Genomic DNA, 22,699 nt, shown 5'->3' with positions numbered 1-22,699 from the left:
CAGGCTAGTGCCCTACTGGAAACAGAGTTTTCCTTTTAGAATACACAAATAACCAGGATGGAGAAGACCTTTGAGATCATCTACTCCAACCTATCACCCAACACCATCTTATCAACTAAACCATGGCACCAAGTGCCTCAGCCAGTCTCTTCTTAAACACCTCCAATGATGGTGACTCCACCACCTCCCTGGGCAGCACAATCCAATGGCCAATCTCTCTTTCTATGAAGAACTTCTTCCTAACATCCAGCCTAAACCTCCCCTGGCACAGCTTGAGACTGTGTCCTCTTGTTCTGGTGCTGGTAGCCTGGGAGAAGAGACCAACCCCCACCTGGCTACAACCTCCCTTCAGGCAGTTGTAGAGAGCAATAAGGTCTCCCCTGAGCCTCCTCTTCTCCAGGCTAAGCAACCCCAGCTCCCTCAGTCTCTCCTCACAGGGCTGTGCTCCAAACCCCTCCCCAGCTTTGTTGCCCTCCTCTGGACACCTTCCAGCAACTCAACATCCTTCCTAAACTGAGGGGAGATGTGGCACTTCAGGGCATGGTCTAGTGATCAGGGAGGTGTTGGGTAGAAGGTGGCACTTGATCTTGGAGGTCTTTCCCAGCCTTAGTGAACCCATGATTTTCTCCTGTGATTTCATGCCATATTTGTTCAGGACCCCCCCAGCTTCCACTGACTGGTGAAGGTGCAACACGTCCTTGTCAAAACTAAGTGCTCTTGGTATGATAAAACCTGGGGTTTGTTGGGTACACTGTTAGCAAGACTCAGCTTTTTGCTGCTTTGCATTCTGTGCAGTTGGAGGGGTTTTTTTCCTCCTCTTTTAGTAGTAGTAGTCCTCTGAAAAAGGCCATGTCAGAGCATGCTGCCAAGAGAGAAAGCAAACAAGCAGCCCCAACAGAAGCACAGGGTACACAGTGGTATTTGGCAGCAGAAGAGTGCAGAGTCTTTTACAAACAGTAATGAATTAACTTTTACAGAGCATCCAAGGCAATGGAGGAGGGGATTATGTGACACAAAGGCAGCAACTATGGCCAGGGTTTTTTTTTCCTCTCAAAAGGTAAGGCAGTAACAGTTTTGCCTGACTACTCGCTGCCACACAGGATTTTGATATGTGAGGTCTTGCCATGCTCTCTATCTTCAGAGGCCATTTTGGCTTTGTATTTGCCAGACAGAAAGGGCTCTGGGGGTACTGGTTGACAGCTGGCTGAACACAAGCCAGCAGTGTGCCCAGGTGGCCAAGATGCCAATGGCATCCTGACCTGGATCACAAATAGTGTGGCCAGCAGGAGCAGGGAGGTCATTCTGCCCTGTACTCAGCACTGGTTAGGCCACACCTTGAGTCCTGTGTCCAGTTCTGGGCCCCTCAGTCTAAGAAGGACATTGAGACGCTTGAATGTGTCCAGAGAAGGGCAACGAGGCTGGGGAGAGGCCTTGAGCACAGCCCTGTGAGGAAAGGCTGAGGGAGCTGGGGTTGTTTAGCCTGGAGAAGAGGAGGCTCAGGGGAGACCTTATTGCTGTCTACAACTACCTGAAGGGAGGTTGTAGCCGGGGGGGGGGGGGCTGGTCTCTTCTCCCAGGCAACCAGCACCAGAACAGTATCACAGTATCACAATATCACAGTATAACTAAAGTTGGAAGAGACTCCAAGGATCATCAAGTCCAACCTGTCTCGACAGACCTCACGACTAGACCATGGCACCAAGTGCCACGTCCAATCTCCCCTTGAACACCTCCAGGGATGGTGACTCCACCACCTCCCTGGGCAGCACATTCCAATGACGAATGACTCGCTTAGTGAAGAACCTTCTCCTCACCTCAAGTCTAAACCTCCCCTGGCACAGCTTGAGACTCTGTCCCCTTGTTCTGGTGCTGGTTTGCCTGGGAGAAGAGACCAACCCCCTCCTGTCTACAATTACCTTTCAGGTAGTTGTAGAGGGCAATGAGGTCACCCCTGATCCTTCTCTTCTCCAGACTAAACAATCCCAGCTCCCTCAGCCTCTCCTCATAGGGCTTATGCTCAAGGCCTCTCACCAACAAGAGGACACAGTCTCAAGCTGTGCCAGGGGAGGTTCAGACTGGATGTTAGGAAGAAATTCTACACAGAGAGAGTGATTGCCCATTGGAATGTGCTGCCCAGGGAGGGGGTGGAGTTGCCATCACTGGAGGTGTTTAGGAGGAGACTGGATGGGGTGCTTGGTGCCATGGTTTAGTTGATTAGGTGGTGTTGGGTGATAGGTTGCACGCAATGATCTCGAAGGTCTCTTCCAACCTGGTTTATTCTATTCTACTCTATCCCTGCATAGAATACATAGTATAGAATACATAGAATAAACCAGGTTGGAAGAGACCTTCAAGATCACCGCGTCCAACCCATCAACCAATCCAACACCACCCAAACAACTAACCCACGGCACCAAGCACCCCATGAAGTCTTCTCCTGAAAACCTCCAGTGATGGCGACTCCACCACCTCCCCAGGCAGCCCATTCCAATGTGCAATCACTCTTTCTGTATAGAACTTTTTCCTAACATCTAGCCTGAATCTAGCCTGAATCATCTAGCCATCAACAGTACAATGTACATGAAGCCCAAGCAAACACACACACACAGATTTGTCCCACAGTTTTGGCAGCAACCAATCCTCAACTGTCTTCTGCCTCCCCAACATTGTTTTGTTTTAAATAATAATAGAAAAACAGACATTTCAGTGTGTCCCCATCCTTTCCCACCAGCACACATCTGAACAACTGTCCCATGAACGTTGTTGAGTTTAAGGACAGCATCAGTCCAGCTTCTAGCTGATCTCCCCTTTTCTGCCCTGCATGGTCTGAGACATGGTGGCCTCCAACGCGCACAGCCTACACCAAGCCTCATGTTTTGTGAGCCACAAACCCCAAACCACCACAACAGCTGAGCAGTACTGTAGTTCACTACTGATGCAGAGGGCATTTCAGTGCACACATTTTCTGACTGAGAGGAAGAGCTGACCAAACCCCCTCTGGATATGGGTGGAAAAGATAAGGAGCCCTGCAAGTCTACTAACAACGTTGCTGCCACATCCAAGCACTTTTATGTGGAAGAGAAGCTGTGAGAGGGGAAATGGAAGCTTTCAAAACAGAGGATTTTACAGGAGTACCCTCCTGACCAAACTTGGGGGGAGGGGGGGAAATCCACTCCTTTATGTCATACCACCCAAACAAGCTACTTATTTAAGTGTCCCTGAAGAACCCCATAAAAGTATTCCCAGGCTAGTACTAAGCAAGATGCTGCTACAGAAGTACAGAGTGCTAAGTTTTAGCAGGCAGCTATAAAACCCCCAGTAAACCCACAGGCATGCTACCATTGCAGTTCTCCTTCTGAGAAGCATTCCAGCCTGGTACTTCAGGAAGTTAACTGGTCTTTAGGGTACCAGCACATGGGCTGAAATGTTTGTCCCAGTCACCTTTATTGGTAGAACTTCAAATTTCAGTGAATGCTTTCCCAACTGTCACACAGCTCTTGCTTCCACTTCCAACAGCTGGAGGTGGCTGCTAGTATAATTAGCTAGGTCAAAAACCCCGAGACACTAATGGCAACACAGAGAGAGGAGAAAGGAGAGGAGAGAAGTGCAATGCTCTCACTCAAAGAGTGGTCCAAAAGGCCTAATAATATGATTTGCCAGGAAAAGATAGCCACTGTGTTGAGGCCAGATACTGTGACAGCACCACCCTCCTCTTCCTCAGTAACACAGTGAACATCTCATTTCATGGTGTACCGTGCCAAGGGAAGCAAAGATCACAGGGACATTTGTCACCCCTGACATCACATTCAACAGAGGGAAAACAAAATAAGAAATACCCTGCTAAGGCCTAACCTGACTTTTGGAAACAACAGAGATCCTGGAGCACCAGAAAAGCGTCCTAAGGGTGGCAGGGGACTCAGTTTCACAGTCTCACAGTATAACTAAGGTTGGAAGAGACCCCAAGGATCATGGAGTCCAACCTGTCTCGGTAGACCTCACGACTAGACCATGTCCCCAAGTGCCACGTCCAATCTCCTCTTGAAGACCTCCAGGGATGGGGACTCCACCACCTCCCTGGGCAGCACATCCCAATGACAAATGACTCACTCAGTGAAGAACTTTCTCCTCACTTCGAGTCTAAACCTCCCCTGGCACAGCTTGAGACTGTGTCCCCTTGTTCTGGTGCTGGTTGCCTGGGAGAAGAGACCAACCCCTTCCTGTCTACAACCACCTTTCAGGTACTTGTAGACAGCAATGAGGCCTCCTCTTCTCCAGGCTAAGCAACCCCAGCTCCCTCAGCCTCTTCTCCAGGGCTGTGCTCAAGGCCTCTCCCCAGCCTTGTTGCCCTTCTCTGGACACGTTCAAGTGTCTCAATGTCCTTCTTAAACTGAGGAGCCCAGAACTGGACACAGGACTCAAGGTGTGGCCTAACCAATGCAGAGTACAGGGGCACAATGACCTCCCTGCTCCTGCTGGCCACACTATTCCCCCTCGCTGAGCCTAAGCTTCTTTCTAGCTTCGCTGTATGCAATTCCAGGATGCCTCATTGCAGTGGGTCAGCCCAGGTAACTAGAAAGGCTGTCTTCCAACCCCCTCACAGAACAGCAAAAGGGAGTTTGTTAGCATCAGCAAAGGTAGGTTGCACTGATCACTTCAGCTCATCCCCTGGGAGCCGTCAAGAAGAGCAGCTTCAGGGGCTGCATCTGAAAGAGCAGCTTGTGAAAGCGTGAGCAAGCAGCTCGACCAACTTCCTCAAAGGGCTGAAGAAGCCAGCAGCCAGGAGAGCAGGCTCCAAAGCAAACCACTTGCATCCTCCTACGCCAAGACCACCTCTCCAAGAGGAACAGTGTGCATGTGTGTGGGCGCTCTCAAGCACTTACAAACCCTTGCGGGTACCTAGCAGAACCGCTAAATCCAAACGGCACAGCTCACAGATTAGCTAGTGGACAACAGCAGCTTTCTCAGGCATGAACAGCTTGGGCTGGATTTCACCCAGTTCCTCTGACCCCAGTAACCACACACAGATGTCCCAAATAAAGACATTCACTTCCCTTTGATCGCCTACAACACACTCGACCGGCTGGACAGATGAGTGGAGTCCAACAGGATGGCATTCAACAAGTCCAAGTGCTGGGTGCTGCACTTCGGCCACAGCAACCCCATGCAGAGCTACAGGCTGGGGTCAGAGTGGCTGGAGAGCTGCCAGAGAGGGACCTGGGGGTGCTGATTGACAGCCGTCTAAACATGAGCCAGCAGTGTGCCCAGGTGGCCAAGAAGGCCAATGGCATCCTGGCCTGCATCAGGAATAGTGTGGCCAGCAGGAGCAGGGAAGTCATTGTGCCCCTGTACACTGCACTGGTTAGGCCACACCTTGAGTCCTGTGTCCAGTTCTGGGCCCCTCAGTTTAGGAAGGACATTGAGACACTTGAAGGTGTCCAGAGAAGGGCAATGAGGCTGGGGAGAGGCCTTGAGCACAGCCCTGTGAGGAGAGGCTGAGGGAGCTGGGGTTGCTTAGCCTGGAGAAGAGGAGGCTCAGGGGTGACCTTATTGCTCTCTACAACTACCTGAAAGGAGGCTGTAGCCAGGAAGGAGTTGGTCTCTTCTCTCTAGCAACCAGCACCAGAACAAGAGGACACAGTCTCAAGCTGTGCCAGGGGAAGTTTAGGCTGGCAGTGAGGAGAAAGTTCTTCACCGAGAGATTCATTCATCATTGGAATGTGCTGCCCAGGGAGGTGGTGGAGTCACCATCCCTGGAGGTGTTCAAGAGGGGATTGGATGTGGCACTTGCTGCCATGGTCTAGTCATGAGGTCTGTGGTGACAGGTTGGACTCGATCTTTGAGCTCTCTTCCAACCTTAGTGATACTCAAACCCCATCAAGCAGACAGCAAGCCCTTGCTACCAGCACCTCATTGCCCCAGGGTCTGCTGCAACACAGAGAAGAAGGATGAGACCAAAGGAGTGGCTCATGTCCAGCCACACTATCAACCATGTCTCAGACACTCACAGTGAACTGAACCAACACCTGGCCATATAGCCACACCAGCCCACCCCAAGGCCCTCAGGAGTCAGTAGGTGTTGATGTGGATCCGGTGAGCAGAAGCTACTGGATCCTTGTACTAGAGCTCATGATGGGATTTCCAAGCTTGCTGCCAGCACACCAAGCAGTCTTGCCTCCATGCCACAGTTTTGCAAAGTGGTGGGGTACCCTCAGTGCAACTTGTGAGAATATTAAATTGCTTATTCATCAGAGAAAAAAACAAAACAAAACCACCACACAAAAAAACCCCCAAACCAACCCAAACAATTCAACCGCCATCTGCTCACAGTGAAGCAAAACCAAAGCTGTGAAAGGCTTCCTTTATTCATTTATTGAGCAAATTAGCAGGTGAAGGAGGGCAGTGAGACAAGAGCACAAAGGGGAACAACTTAAATGAAAATATGATGGAAGGAAGCTGTCTCCACACACTTGCACAGCATGGCAGATAGAGACACAGCGGACAGGTGGAGGCACCAACAGAGCAGGGGCAAGCTGGCTTTCCCAGGCACCTGTAGCTGCCAGGAGCACAAGCAGGCTCCACTTGTCTGTATCTAACTAGATACAGACTCAAGACCAATTGGAGAAAGTCAGGGACACTGCTGAAGTCTGTCTTACAGTTAACATCTCCACAGCTAAGTAGACTATTGAAGCAAACAATCCCTGTGGAAGGTGACCTAGAATAGAATAGACCAGACCAGGTTGGAAGAGACCCTGGAGATCATTGAGTCCAACCCATCATCCAACACCATCTAATCAACTAAACCATGGCACCAAGTACCCCATCCAGTCTCCTCCTAAACACCTCCAGTGATGGTGACTCCACCACCTCCCTGGGCAGCACATTCCAGTGGCCAACCACTCTGTGAAGAATTTGTTCCTAACATCCAGTCTAAACCTCCCCTGGTGCAGCTTGAGACTGTGTCCTCTTGTTCTGGTACGACTCAAGATAAGAGAGTCCAGTCTCCCAGATGGAGATGGGAGTTTACACAAAGCCCACACCAGTAAGAAGCCATTCACATGGCACAGAATACCTAGCTCTGCACCTTAAGGGACATGACCTGGTATATGAAACCTGTCCCTTATGACTAAGCTACTACTAATAGAACAGAATAGAATAGAACAGAATAGAATAGAATAAACCAGGTTGGAAGAGACCTTCAAGATCATCAAGTCCAACCTATCATCCAACACCATCTAATCAACTAAACCATGCAACCAAGCATCCTGTCAAGCCTCGCCCTGAACACCCCCAGTGACGGCGACCCCACCACCTCCTCAGGCAGCCCATTCCAATGGGCAGTCACTCTCTCTGTGTAAAACTTTCTCCTAACCTCCAGCCTAAACCTCCCCTGGCGCAGCCTGAAACTGTGTCCTCTTGTTCTTGTACTGGTTGCCTGGGGGAAGAGACCAACCTCTGCCTCACTACAACCTCCCTTCAGGTAGCTGTAGAGAGCAATAAGGTCACCCCTGAGTCTCCTCCTCTCCAGGCTAAGCAACCCCAGCTCCCTCAGTCTCTCCTCATAGGGCTTGTGCTCCAAGCCCCTCACCAACCTTGTTGCCCTTTTCTGGACACCTTCCAGCAAGTCAACATCCTTCCTAAACTGAGGGGCCCAGAACTGGACACAGTACTTGAGGTGCGGCCTAACCAGTGCAGTGTACAGGGGCAGAATGACCTCCCTGCTCCTGCTGGCCACACTGTTCCTGGTGCAGGCCAGGATGCCATTGGCCCTCCTGGCTGCCTGGGCACACTGCAGGCTCATGTTCAGCCTACCATCAACCAGCACCCCCAGGTCCCTCTCTGCCTGACTGCTCTCCAGCCACTCTGTTCACCTACAGGACTGCTTGGGGAGGGGAAGAGAAGCAAGGACTTGAGGCTCTCTTCTCCCCAAGCTTAGTAGAGGAGCACATTTTGCAGACCAAGCTGCACACCACCAGGACTGCTCCTGCTCTACAGCCAACACAAGTATGTTACTTATCTCCTCAAGCAGGCAGCAGCAGGACCTGTTTCAATGAAATCACCACCAGCCTAAGAAAATGCTGCCCTGTCTCTTCCTCTCTGCCCCATTAGAACTTCTGCTGCCACAAGACTTTGTAACCCTTAAGCACCAGAAGGACAGATAAGAAGACTGCAGAAATGGAGCTGGGATGAATAAACCAAGAAGAAACACACACACACTGTAAAGCCATATAGATAATACAGAGATACAAATTACCAGTTCCACCACTCAGAACTCTGTGCAACCAGGCAAGATTTCTTTGGGAGGGGTGAGGAAGGATGAGGCAGCTGAGAAGGTATTATTTTGCAGCAACAATAGTTTAAGAAGTGCTGTGAAACTAGGATCACTTAGGTAATTGAGGTGTGTTACTGAGAACTTTATGAAGAAGGCTTAATCTCTTTCCAAAGTTTCTACACACTTGGGGTTACATTAGGATTTTAAGGAGGCTCAAAGAAGTTGGGGAGAAGGACCCAGAGAGAACACCAAGGTGTGCATCATCTTCTGAATGCAGGAGCTAGAAGCAAGAACAAGAGTATACCCCACATGCAGGATGGAAACAGGGGCTTAGTGCAGACAGGTAGGAGATGAAATACCAGGGCCCCCTGAGCTACAGGGCACTCATTTCATTAGCCTCCAGCTCAAGATTGTGCTCATGCACCTAGGAACCCTGCAGCAGCTGGGAATACAGCAATATGCTGGACTACCATTTCCAGCCCCTGGAGTAGCATCATCTGTGACAGCAATGGATTTTCTTTTCCCAGAGATACATGTCTGCTATGCCTCTGATTAGTCAGAGCCCCAAAAGAGAAAAACATGGAAGATGCAGGAACTGGCAGGTATGACAAGAACTATGCAAGAGTCTAACCTTTCTAAAAGATAGTTTAAAGGCTGAGCATGCAGCAAATAAGGCCAGTCTTTAAATAGAATAGAATAGAATTAACCAGGTTGGAAAAGACCTTTGAGATCATTGAGTCCAACCTATCATGCAACACCATCTCATCAAATAACCATGGCACCAAGTGCCTCATCCAGTCTCTTCTTAAACACCTCCAGTGATGGTGACTCCACCACCCCCCTGGGCAGCACATTCCAATGGCCAATCTCTCGCTGTCCAGAACTGGACACAGGACTCAAGGTGTGGCCTAATCAGTGCTGAGTACAGGGGCACAATGACCTCCCTGCTCCTGCTGGCCACAATATTCCTGATCTAAGACAGGATGCCATTAGCTTTCTTGGCCACCTGGGCACACTGCTGGCTCATGTTCATCCTACTATCAACCAGTACCCCCAGGTCCCTCTCTGCCTGGCTGCTCTCCAGCCACTCTGACCCCAGCCTGTAGCACTGCATGGGGTTGCTGTGGCCAATGTGCAGAACCTGGCACTTGGATGTGTTCAATCTCATGCCCTTGGACTCTGCTCATCTGTCCAGCCTGGCAAGGTCCCTCTGCAGAGCTCTCCAACCCTCTAACAGATCAACACAGGTCCACAGCTTGGTGCCACCTGCAACTTTACTGATGATGGACTCAATGCCCTCATCCAGATCATCAGTGAAGATACTGAGCAGGATGGGGCCCAGCACTGATCCCTGGGGCACACCACTAGTGCCTGGCTGCCAGCTGGCTGTGGCACCATTCACCACCACTCTCTGGGCTCAGCCTCCAGCCAGTTCCTAGCCCAGCTCAGAGTGCTGCTGCCCAAGCCAGGGGCTGACAGCTTGGCCAGCAGTTTGCTGTGGGGGACGGTGTCAAAGGCCTTGCTGAAGTCCCGGTAGACTACATCCACAGCCTGCCCCACATCCACCAGGCTGTCACCTGATCATAGAAGGAGATCAGGCTGGTCAGGCAGGACCTGCCCTTCCTAAATCCAAGGAATTCTTAAGTTACATTAATAGTTCTGAAGTAACTTAAAGGGTGGGGTGGGGCTTTTTATTTGTTGTTGTTGTTTGGGCTTTGGTGGTTTTGGGGGAGGTGGAGTGTGTGATGTGGTTATGGTTGGTTTGGGGCTTTTTTTGTGAGTGAAAGGTACTTTAATTCCAAGGAAACATCAGAAATGGTTCAAAGCTTCAGCTGGCAGCAAAATTCAGTGATGAGATAGGACTTAAGCACTTTAATGTCAGCGTGGTGAGACACTGGAATACGTTGCCCGGAGAAGTGGATGCCTCATCCCTGGAAGTGTTCAAGGCCAGACTGGATGAGGCTTTGAGCAACTTGGTCTAGTGAGAGGTAGGGGTTGGACTTGTACGATCTTTAAGGGCCTTTCCAACTCGAGCCATTCTATGATTCTATGACTTTACATTTAGATGCTGGTGCCATGGAACATCAGTATGCAGTTCTCGTTTCAACGCCAGCCTGCTGGAGTGCTCTCTCAGGAAAGACCACCTCTTAATCAATCACCACCAGGGAACAAGGATTAATGTGACCAGATTTTGAATGAACCTTGCTAATTGAGTCAATACAGCAGCTTCAACTTTGTCCAGTTCTGGTCCCTTCAGTTTAAGAAGGACATTGAGACTCTTGAAGGAGTCCAGAGAAGGGCAGCAAGGCTGGGGAGAGGCCTCGAGCACAGCCCTGTGAGGAGTGGCTGAGGGAGCTGGGGTTGCTTAGCCTGGAGAAGAGGAGGCTCAGGGGAGACCTTATTGCTGTCTACAACTACCTGAAGGGAGGTTGTAGCCAGGTGGGGGTTGGTCTCTTCTCCCAGGCAACCAGCACCAGAACAAGAGGACACAGTCTCAAACTGCACCAGGGGAAGTTTAGGCTGGAGGTGAGGAGAAAGTTCTTCACTGAGAGAGTTGTTAGCCATTGGAATGTGCTGCCCAGGGAGGTGGTGGAGTCACCATCCCTGGAGGTGTTCAAGAGGGGACTGGATGTGGCACTTGGTGCCATGGTTTAGTAATCATGAGGTGTTGGGTGACAGGTTGGACTTGATGATCCTTGAGGTCTTGTCCAGCCTTACTGCTTCTATGATTTCTCCCCAACACCTCAGTGTGTTATTTGTCTGCAAGCATAGTTAGTCAGGCCTGAAGAGGCAGCATCTCTGCTACCTGCTAGTAGACCCTTGCACACAGAGGAGTATCAGCTCTCCTAAACTCGGAGCTTTGCACAAGCAAGGGCCACATTGTTTTGTAGTCAGCACCCAGCAACCCTACAAACAATGCAGGGGGCACAGGGACACAGTTCACAGAGCTCAACATCCAAAACCCAGCCCCAAGATGCAGATGACCCTCCACAAAGACTTTTGGGAACACAAGATGGACTTGGCAGCCCTCAAACTGCAGCTAAGATCCTTCCTGTTGTGTCAGGAGCCTGCTTTGCCATAAGCCAGGGAACAGCCCTTCCCAAACTGTCAGCTGAGGTCCCCAGTTGACCTAAACTGCATAAGGGGAATTTAAGCACAGAGGTTCATTTAAGGAGAGTGAGTGCTGGAGAGGGAATCCAAGCTAGAAGAGAACTCATATGTGTGTGTGTGAATCTTTTACTACCACCCAGTTCCCTGTGTTAACTCTTCCTTATTCCTCCACAGCACTGTCAGGAATGAGCTTGCTGTTTTCTTGGACACTGCTTGGTTGTGCTGGATGAGAGCTGTAAATCCACAGTTTCTGCCCCTTTTAACAGAAAGGGAGCCTCCTCCTTTTCCCCAAAGGGTACACAGCTCACTCCTTTGCAGAACAGTTGCATTTCATCATTCACCACAAGAAATGAAAGTCAGAGGTGGTGGAGGAGGTGGATTTTTTACTTTTGCAGCATTTGAAGATAAAAGTATCCTCATGGCCACAAAATTTGTTCAGCAGCTCAGGGAGATCATTCGTCTCTGTGGGTGGTATGCACCAGCTCTTTGGAGGGCACAGACAGCAAGGGAAAAGAAATTAGATGTCAAGCCTCCTAACTAGAGGGTAGGCTGAAGCACATGCTGTTCTTTTACTCCTGGGCAGTGCAGATTTTGAAAGACAAACCAAGAAGAAGGGAAATCTCTGAAGATGAGACCTACAGACCATCTCCTACACGCCACCTCGCTCAGAAGGACAAGGCCTAGCACTTCCCAGTCTGAAAACTCATAGAATCATGGAATCAATAAGGCTGGAAAAGACCTCAGAGATCATCAAGTCCAACCTGTCACCCAACACCTCAGGACTACTAAACCATGGCACCAAGTGCCACATCCAATCCCCTCTTGAACACCTCCAGGGATGGTGACTCCACCACCTCCCTGGGCAGCACATCCCAGTGGCCAATTACTTTTTCTGGGAAGAACTTTCTCCTCACCTCCAGCCTAAACTTCCCCTGGCACAGCTTGAGACTGTGTCCTCTTGTTCTGGTGCTGGCTGCCTGGGAGAAGAGACCAACCCCCACCTGGCTACAGCCTCCCTTCAGGTAGTTGCAGAGGGCAACGAGGTCTCCCCTGAGCCTCCTCTTCTCCAGGCTAAGCAACCCCAGCTCCCTCAGCCTCTCCTCACAGGACTCATTGTAGTAGCCAGAGGGATTAATAATTGACAGCATGCCCTTCACTTACAAGCAGGTTTGTAAACTTTTGAAGTATTAACTATTTCAAAAATGTGAGACTGCTCCAGGGTATAACAATTAGCCTGCACCACTTGCCAATGCTGCTGCTGCAGGAGCACAGTAAGACTGGTACACAGGCTGTGGTCCAGCATGCTCAATCCCATGCTTCTCCCAGTGGGAAAAAAAAAGAGAGAGGAGAGCTGGTGTGTGCATCTGGGGATGACTGAAATTCAGTGATGTCCTGTGATAGGGCAAGGGGCAATGGATACAACCTGGAACACAGGAAGTCTTGTTCAACATCTTTGTGGGTGCCATGGACAGTGGCATTGAGGGCAGCCTCAGCAAGTTTGGTGATGACACCAAGCTGTGTGGTGCAGCAGACCTGCTGGAGGGAAGGGATGCCATCCAGAGGGACCTGGACAGGCTGGAGAGGTGGGCACAAGCCAACCTCATGAGCTTCAACAAGACCAAGGGCAGGGTCCTGCATCTGGGTCGAGGCAATCCCAGGCACAAATCCAGGCTGGGCAGGGACTGGCTGGAAAGCAGCCCTGAGGAGAGAGACTTGGGGGTGCTGGTGGAGGAGAAGCTCAACCTGAGCTCTCAGTGTGCACTTGCAGCCCAGAAAGCCAATCAGAGCCTGGGCTGCAGCAAGAGAAGTGTGGCCAGCAGGGCAAGGGAGGGGATTCTCCCCCTCTGCTCAGCTCTGCTGAGACCCCACCTGGAGTACTACATCCAGTTCTGGAGCCCCTATTACAAGAGGGATCTGGAGGTGCTGGAAGGTGTCCAGAGAAGGGCCACAAGGATGATCAGAGGGCTGGAGCACCTCTCCTGTGAGGACAGACTGAAGGAGTTGGGGCTGTTCAGTCTGTAGAAGAGAAGGCTCCCAGGTGACCTAATTGTGGCCTTCCAGTATCTGAAGGGGTCTCCAAGAAGGCTGGGGAGGGACTGCTCAGGATCTCAGGTAGTGCTAGGACTAGGGGGAATGGAATGAAGCTGGAGGTGGGGAGATTCAGGCTGGATGTCAGGAGGAAGTTCTTCCCCATGAGAGTGGTGAAGCCCTGGAATGGGTTGTCCAGGGAGGTGGTTGAGGCCCCATCCCTGGAGGTGTTTAAGAGCAGGCTGGATGAGGCTGTGGCCAGCCTGATCTAGTGTGGGGTGTCCCTGCCCATGGCAGGGGGGTTGGAACTAGATGATCCTTGTGGTCCCTTCCAACCCTGACTGATACTGGGATACTGTAAGTTCCACCTCGACATGAGGAAAAACTTCTGTGCCATTAGGGTGACAGAGCACTGGAACAGGCTGCCCAGAGAGGTCATGGAGTCTCCTTTCATGGAGACTTTCAAGACCTGTCTGAATGTGTCCCTGGTGACCTGCCCTAGGCTATCCAACAACTTGATCTCTGGAGGCCCCTTCCAACCCCTACTGTTCTATGATTCTAAGATCAAACAAGGGAGGAGACAGGCAGAAAGATGATTGTGGGCACTTCAGTTCCCTTTACCACAATGAAGAGCAGCTCTACGTGCAAAGCCATATAGAAAAGTGTATACAGATAGGCAAAAGACTAAGGACAACAGAGTCCTTTCAGAAAGGCAGAGCCCTCCCAGGCTTTGGAGACAGACTTTGCCACATCAGAACCTCCCAGATGAACTGAGCATGCAGTCAGACACTGATAGTCCATCCCAGGCCTTCCCTTCCCCTTTAATGAGCAGCACACAGCACCCCTGCTGCTCGTTGCTGTCACAAACACTTCCTTTAACGAGGCGTTCTTCCGACCCAGGGAAGAAGTCCTCGTTGAACACTGCTGTCAGCACACCCCATGCAGCACCAGACCCTTGTGAAACAGAACAAGGCATCATTCCCATAACTCATCTGCAGCATCAAAGGAGGCTGCTCCCTACCCGGCAGGGAACAGCACACTTTTTTTTTCCAGAGGCTGCTGGAAAACTCCCTTCTGCAATTCCACATGTACCCTCACTGCAGGAACAACCAGGGAAACTGCTCTCTGCAGCATCACCCTCCTGGAAGTAAGGCAGCAGACACAGGCAAGAGGGGAAAAAGTATGGCCTGTGACTAGGAATGACTAAGAATGTGGTTGGAAGTCTTATCCCATTAAGTCACTGCTAGTTCAGCCTCAAGTCAGACCTTCCTTCCTCCATACCATGTGGTGTTTGAAGCTGCTAATGTTTAACTGCTCCTGCCACACAGCTATGGACAGAGTTCTGCACGCTCAGGAATGGGAGCACAGAGAAGCAGTCCAGCTGCAGAGATGATGAGTTGCAAAGGGGTGGCTCCGGCAAATACCCAGTTATGTGAAGTGCTGATGGAAAGACATCGGCTTGGAGGTTTTAAGTCTGACACCTCTCAGGGCTTAAAAGAAGCTGCTCTGGAGCAGACGACTCAGTTTCTTCAAGGAGCTTCACACTTGGACATGCAATTAACACCCACTTAGCTGGCTATCCCAGAACTTCTTGTGAGGACAGACTACTCAAAGTTGGTGCTCGTTAGGCTTGCTGATGGGCGGGGGTGGGACACACACATGCTCCTCAGATTGCCTTGTAGAGATTTCAGCACAGAGCAAAGGCATTCAGGAAGGAGGCTAAATACACACAGGCTCTGGCGACAGTGCTCCTCTGGGGAACGTGCTGCTCTAGGAAGCTCCTGTGATCAAGGCAAGGGGACAGTTAGCAAGAGGTTTTGCTACAGAACAAGGTAAAAACTCATCAGCTGAATCTCCTTCATCACACTGTTCACCACGATGGAAGACAGCCAGGGGTGAAGAAACCCCAAGCAGAAAGGAGGGGCCAGTGTCACTCCTTCAGTCTCTGGGAATCAAACCAAGCACGAAAAGCACACAAGCCCAGGGTGACTCCAGCCTGGGCTGGAGCCCACAACAGTATGGGATCACACTAGGCTAGATACACCTTATGGAGTTCCTTAAACACAAAACCAGCAAGATTTCAACAGCTCTTTGCCTCAGGCAAGAGATCCACCTCCCTAACCCGTGGTTAAACTGATGCATTTCACCATGCTGGAAACAGAAACAAAGGTGTCTGTATGGCATGGAAGCTTTCCTTTTGAGGGGCAAGAGAGCATAACCTAGAGAGAAGTGTTGACACAACCACGGGCAAGAGTGCTCTGTACCATTCAAATGTGGACCAGGTGTTCCTTTGAAAATGTTCACCCTTGGTAAGGGGAGGCATATTTGAGCAACATCTCCTTGTTGCAAGGTCGATGTGCTGGGTGTACAAATGCAGGCTGGAGTACGAAGAAGCTTATTCCGGCTCCCCAGCCCTCTATGCACTCCATCACTAGGGAACATGGCCCCAGTTGGCACCTAGGGACACAGACAGAACACTCAGATTAGATCAGTAAATGCTGACAGCCTAGAGATCACTTTCATGAGCAACAGGTTCAATAGATACAAGCACAAGCCCTACAAGGAGAGGCTGAGGGAGCTGGGGTTGCTTAGCCTGGAGAAGAGGAGGCTCAGGGGAGACCTCATTGCTCTCTACAACTACCTGAAGGGAGGTTGTAGCCAGGTGGAGGTTGGTCTCTTCTCCCAGGCAACCAGCACCAGAACAAGAGGACACAGTCTCAAGCTGCACCAGGGGAAGTTTAGGCTGGAGGTGAGGAGAAAGTTCTTCCCAGAAAGAGTAATTGGCCCTTGGAATGTGCTGCCCAGGGACTGTGGTGGAGTCACCATCCCTGGAGGTGTTCAAGAGGGGATTGGATGTGGCACTTGGTGCCATGGTTTAGTAGTCCTGAGGTGTTGGGTGATTTGTTGGACTTGATGATCTTTGAGATCTTTTCCAACCTTATTGATTCTATGACTGCCAACTCAAAGCAAAGGTGGCATCAGCTTCCACCCCACAATTCCCTTCCTGCTGTGGTTTGTATGGAAGGTAAGGGCTCATGCACCACCAAAGGAACAGCCATTCTGCTGCCTCCAGTTTAGCTGGGAGACAGACAGGATGTTTTCCCCTTCCACAAAACATGTATGGATCTACTTTATGTGAGCATGTGCAAGCCAGAAGATTCTAACATACTCATATTTCACCCAGGAGAGGGACAGATGCCTGTTTTGGGGAAGCAGCTGCTCCCTTCTGAGGTTTTGAAGCTACACTTCAGCAAACACCTATCCAACTGCAGATGGGTAATGCAGGTACAGACAATGCTCTACCAGACTTTTTCCATACAGAGTGTCTATTTCTGGGTACTAAGCTTCTCTTGATTTGATGGATAGAAAACATGAGCCAGCTCATAACCATCTGCAAAAGCTTCTGACTCCAGAAGAGGACACAGTCTCAAGCTGCACCAGGGGCTCGAGGTGAGGAGAAAGTTCTTCCCAGAGAGAGTTGTTAGCCATTGGAATGTGCTGCCCAGGGAGGTGGTGGAGTCACCATCCATGAAGTGTTCAAGAGGCGATAGGATGTGGCACTTGGTGCCATGGTTTAGTAGTCATGAGGTCTGTGGTGACAGGTTGGACTTGATGATCTCTGAGGTCTTTTCCAACCTTATTGATTCTATGATTCAAAGGCATATGGAGGCCTCCCCACTAGTTTCCCAGCCAGGTGATTCATGGTTCATGGCAGGAAGGACAAAAGGCAGACTGAAGCTCTCTCAGCACTTCATACAACTCAACACAAGGTGAAGTATCATGGCCCTGCTCCTCATAGCCCTGTGGATAAGCAAAAGGCAGGAGAAAGACCCCACTCAGACGCTCCTAACCTCAGGAAACCAAGCCCATGCAGGAGCCAACATTCAGTCAATGTAGGATCAGTAACTACCATGTGTTTCAAGCCATACATTTTCTTGCTCTTTCTGTCTAGACTAGCAAAGCTCTAGGCTGGGGAAAGAGTATTCACTGGAGAAGAAAAAAATAATAATACAATATTTAGCACCCTAGAAGGAGGGGTTTCTCTGCAAGAGCCTTTCTATGTAGTGTGAGCCATCCAGAAGTTACTGGAGGGTGGATGACAGGTGCCATCAGTGTCCTCATGTGTAGGGACAACCCAAAGCCTCAGCTAAACAACTATTAGCCTTTCAACTGAAAAGATATCTACTGTAACTCTCCCCCCACCTCTGTTTCCCTTTGTTGTTGCTTTCAAAAGTCTCGCCAGCATCCCCACCCAACCTCTCACAGTTTCTCAGGCTTGACCTCTCTTGCATCATTCCCTGCTCTTTACCCATACATGCCACCATGGAGCATTCCTGCTGCATGGCAACCTTTCCTACCAGAGGCAGTGGAGCAGTCAGTGAGCTGAGACTTGGCACCACATTCACTGGGGCTCCAACTGAATTTCTGCCTCCCCTTCAAGCTCCTGAATCGATGCCAAAGGGAACGCTCGCTTCGGCGGTCAGGTCTCCCAGAAGAAAAGCTGCAGCCAAAGTGCTGGGGGTGGGACCAAGCCAGCCCTATTAATAGGTTGATTATAATATGAATTTAAGGAGCTACTCCCAAATATGCTTACCCTCCTGGACCTCGGGCCCTCAGGGGTGGAGTGGAATACCTAATTCAGCACTTTCAGCTTCTTCGCTGCCTTTGGAGCCAGGGAGGGTGGAAAATCCTGTCTGCACCCTGCCTGGCAAAAACATGGCTTGCCAGAAGGGTGGCTGAGCTATTGTTTTCACAGTATCACAAAGGTTGGAAGAGACCTCGAGGATCATGGAGTCCAACCTGTCACCACAGACCTCATGACTAGACCATGGCACCAAGTGCCACATCCAATCTCCCTCCCCCAGAAAGCCTGTTTACCTCACACTTACACAGCAGCTCACTCTGCCTTGTTAGAAAACACCTACAATTTGAAAGCCTCCACCTTGGATTAAAAAGGCTGATGCTGACCATTTTCCTGTGGAAGTCTGAGAGCCTTTCCAATGAAGCAACACTGAACAATGTAAGGCTTGAGGTACAGAGGTGATGGGATGTGGCAGTTTAACATGAGGGCTAAACTCCCTGCTCCCCCCAACACAAAAGTGAGGGGAAGAGTAACACACTCAACTCAGGGCTGCGATAGAGAGTTCAATGTAACATATCACAAGCACAATGTGTAATTAGGCTGGATGTTAGGAAGAAGTTCTTCCCAGGAAGAGAGATTGGCCACTGGAATGTGCTGCCCAGGGAGGTGGTAGAGTCACCATCACTGGAGGTGTTTAGGAGGAGACTGGATGGGGTGTTTGGTGCCATGGTTTAGTTGATTAGATGGTGTTGGGTGATAGGTTGGACTCGATCTCAAAGGTCTTTTCCAACCTGGTTAATTCTATTCTATTCTAAGGTATGACATCTCAAGAGCCTTCTCACCACCAGCTCTTTCAGAACACAGTGGGCTGTTGAGGAAGACAGACTCAAAGGACAGCCAGGAAACAAAACTTCTAAGATATCTGAGAGCATGAGAAGGACAAAACTGAGGGAGCAAGCTTTTGATTTCAGAAGGCAGGCAGATTGCTATACCTGTTAAAGCATGATTGCTGCATCTGTTACAGCTCACAGCCTATGACCCTTGAAAAAGTGCTGGGGTGAGGCAGGTGTCTATGGTGACAGACAGCCCAGGGGCAGCCATAAGCTGTATATACATGCTCTATCATAACTACAACCAGCACACCCACAATGCTGCATCTCTAGCCTTTCAAAATAATCCAAACCATGTCTCCACACTACCACCAACAGACCTCCCCATTCCAGCCCAATGCCTCAGCAAGAGAGCCAGCCAGAGGCAGAAGGCAGCCCCGTGGGACTTTAACTGACATTGCCCCAACAAGCACATCAAGACCTCCATGGAAACATAGCAAAATTAAGCTGCAAAGATGTTAAAAAGTTCCCAAATTTCTCAGATTTTACATAAACATCTCACAATCCATAGCCTTTAAAAGCTGAAGAAGGTTATTACCCACATTCACTTCTTACAGCGCTGGTCACACCTGGGGCCACGCTCTCTATCAAGACCAGCAGCTCTTGCCACTTGCATGCAAGTAACTCTCCCTGCTGCTCCTAGCAAGAGAGAGAATGAATTCAGCCTGGAGACACTTGGCCACTGATCAAACCTACACAGTTTTACCTTTAGTAAAGACAGAAGGGCACACAGGCCCACAAATCTGTCCAGAGAAGGGCAACGAGGCTGGGGAGAGGCCTCGAGCACAGCCCTGTGAAGAGAGGCTGGGGGAGCTGGGGTTGCTTAGCCTGGAGAAGAGGAGGCTCAGGGGAGACCTTCTTGCTCTCTACAATGACCTGAAGGGAGGTTGTAGCCAGGAAGGGGTTGGTCTCTTCTCCCAGGCAACCAGCACCAGAACAAGGGGACACAGTCTCAAGCTGTGCCAGGGGAAATTTAGGCTGGAGGTGAGGAGAAAGTTCTTCACTGAGAGTTATTAGCCATTGGAATGTGCTGCCTAGGGAGGTGGTGGAGTCACTGTCCCTGGAGGTGTTCAAAAAGGGATTGGACGTGGCACTTGGTGCCATGGTTTAGTAGTCCTGAGGTGTTGGGTGACAGGTTGGACTTGATGATCTCTGAGGTCTTTTCCAACCTTATTGACTCTATGATGACATGAATACACATTCTATTCATCTGCCAGAAAACAAGGCAAAAGCCACACTATCTTACCATTACTACACATGCTTGATGGGACTCGCATGCCGTAACACAAGGCACTAAGGCATCTACATGCTGCTTGGTTTGGACTCAATATGCTACAACAAAATTGCAATCAGCTTGCCAACAAACGAGAAGCTGTTAATTTTTCATACATCTCAGATTTCAGCCTAGGTTTTACAACTCTTCACTGCCCTTGCATCACCCAAGGCATTTCAAAGCCATGCTGCAATGAGAGAGCTGGAGAGAGCACTTGTTTCTAACACATGTGCCATTAAATGCTCATTCTTGAGCAAATTCTTTGCCTCCAATGGTAAGATTACTTACACAGTTCAAACCAGGCACGCAGACCTGGGCAGGCATGGGATCTTAATTCTTCTGAACACAAACCCACAATCTACCAGCAGGCAACCAGAAAACTCTCTCTCAAAGCAAGCATGCACACTTGTGCATGCATAGGTACACACATACATGCACTGGACTTTCTGTGCAGAACTCATTTACGAGAGCACTGTCCCAGCACACCTCAAGGCACAAAGCTGTGGCACAGGGGAACTCCTCGCTGGTCATCTCTCCATCTCCCTAGTCTTAAGGATGTGCTGGGGTGTCACCATAAACCAATTTGAAAGTTTCATAAGAAAATCAACAGAGATTAGCTCTTTTTTTCTTTTCACCCCTGAAGATGAAGTCAATAGAAGCACATCCATGACAGAAGAGGGGCTCTCCTCCACATTTTACAGAGAAGAAAAGTAAAGAAGAGTCCACAACTAGCTCACTCGAAAAGGCAATAGACCAGAATAGACCAGAATAGACCAGAATAGACCAGAACAGACCAGAATAGACCAGAATAGACCAGAACAGACCAGAATAGACCAGAATAGACCAGAATAGACCAGAATAGACCAGACCTGGTTGGAAGAGACCTTCAAGATCATTGAGTCCAACCTATCACCTAACACCATCTATCAACTAAACCATGCAACCAACCACCCTATCAAGTCCCCTCCTACGCACTTCCAGTGATGGTGACTACCTCCCTAGGCAGCACATTCCAATGGGCAATCACTCTCTCTGTGAAAAATCTCTTCCTAACATCCAGTCTGAGCCTCCCCTGGCACAGCTTGAGACTGTGTCCTCTGGTTCTGGTGCTGGTTGCCTGGGAGAAGAAACCAAACCCCTCCTGGCTACAACCTCCCTTCAGGTAGTTGTAGACAGCAAGAAGGTCTCCCCTGAGCCTCCTCTTCCCCAGGCTAAGCACCCCCAGCTCCCTCAGCCTCTCCTCATAGGGCTTATGTTCCAAACCCCTCACCAACTTTGTTGCCCTTCTCTGGACTTCTTCCATCAAGCCCAAAACAACACCCAGGAATCAGCTCCCAGACCTGAGCCACAACCACTAAATCTGCTTCAAAGCAATTCCATTGCTAAGCCAATAGCTACAGGAGACAGTTCCTACGGCCACTTACACCCCCAAATGCTAATCTCCTTCATCTGCAATAGATACACATGCCAGAGGAGTCTGGACAGGATAAGCAGAACAGATGTTTAAGTGCATATACAGTCTGGGGAATCATCTCCAGAGCTCAGCTGCTCACTTCACAGAGCACAGGAACCAAGAGATTTCTAGAGAGCGTCACAGGACACAGGAACTAAGGAGACTGAGACATCTGTCATTTCTTATACCTCTACTGAGATGAGCATTAACCACAGCAGGAAGGTGGAATCAGGCATCCACATGTCCTACCCACAGATACTGCACAGTTCCCAAACACTTCCAGACATCTGACCCAGAAACCTTATCCATATCCACGCCAAAAAGAGCATCATGCTACAAAATAAAACCAGGAGCAGCACAGCACTGTCAAAAAAACCCCCAACAAAACAAGAAACAAAGAAACCCCCAAAACAAACCAACCACACCAAAAAAGCACCCACCTGTGTGCCAGTACTCAGTATTCTGAAACACCTGGACTGCTGGGTTTCACTGAATTAAGGCAACTACTCCAGCAAGATCAAACACATTGTATTTCTCTCAAGCTAATACAAAACGTTTGAAACCTGTTGATCTTGGAAACAAGGAGAGAGCTGCTAGTCACTGGAAGCAGTCATCAGATGCAATGGTGCAGCACTTTGGTTAAGCCCTCTGCAGTGGCCCCAGCCTGTCACAGTTAAGAGGCTTCAGAGCATGAACACCTGAACACAAGCTGGTCACAAGAAGGCACACACAGGATCCCAGTGACAACACTCAACCTGACCCATAGGATGCTTATTCCAGTTCCTTGCCCAACCCTTGGCTGCACATGACAACAAGGGCAAATGGACATTTTCAACAGCATGTTTAGGCTGCTGAATGCTTTCTCACACAGAGCCCCTCACCTCTTCCTTCAGGCCCTGCCACATGGACTGGCCTGCTGTCAGGAAGCTCTGAGGAGTGCTGCTTTGCACGGCTTAAAAGGACTGCTCTCAGAATGGCACCTGGTCTGTGCAGCCAGAGAGCAGAAGCTGGCCATGGCTACATAAGGAGGCCTCTATCCCTTTCTATCCTAAGGAGACAGGGCAAGAAACCCGGAGGAGGATCTTACAGAGCT

At 49.9% G+C, this 22,699-nt stretch overlaps 1 protein-coding gene across 1 annotated transcript in view; it reads right to left on the bottom strand.

Moving 5' to 3' along the window:
* The window catches only part of VANGL1 (VANGL planar cell polarity protein 1), a 58,716-nt gene that overhangs the window by 15,285 nt on the left and 20,732 nt on the right, over positions 1 to 22,699 (bottom strand). The gene's annotated exons all lie outside the window — the stretch shown is intronic.

This window comes from Dryobates pubescens, chromosome 8 (genome assembly GCF_014839835.1).
Source record: "Dryobates pubescens isolate bDryPub1 chromosome 8, bDryPub1.pri, whole genome shotgun sequence".
Classification (NCBI taxonomy): Eukaryota; Metazoa; Chordata; class Aves; order Piciformes; family Picidae; genus Dryobates; species Dryobates pubescens.
This window is presented reverse-complemented; position numbering and strand designations above follow the sequence as displayed.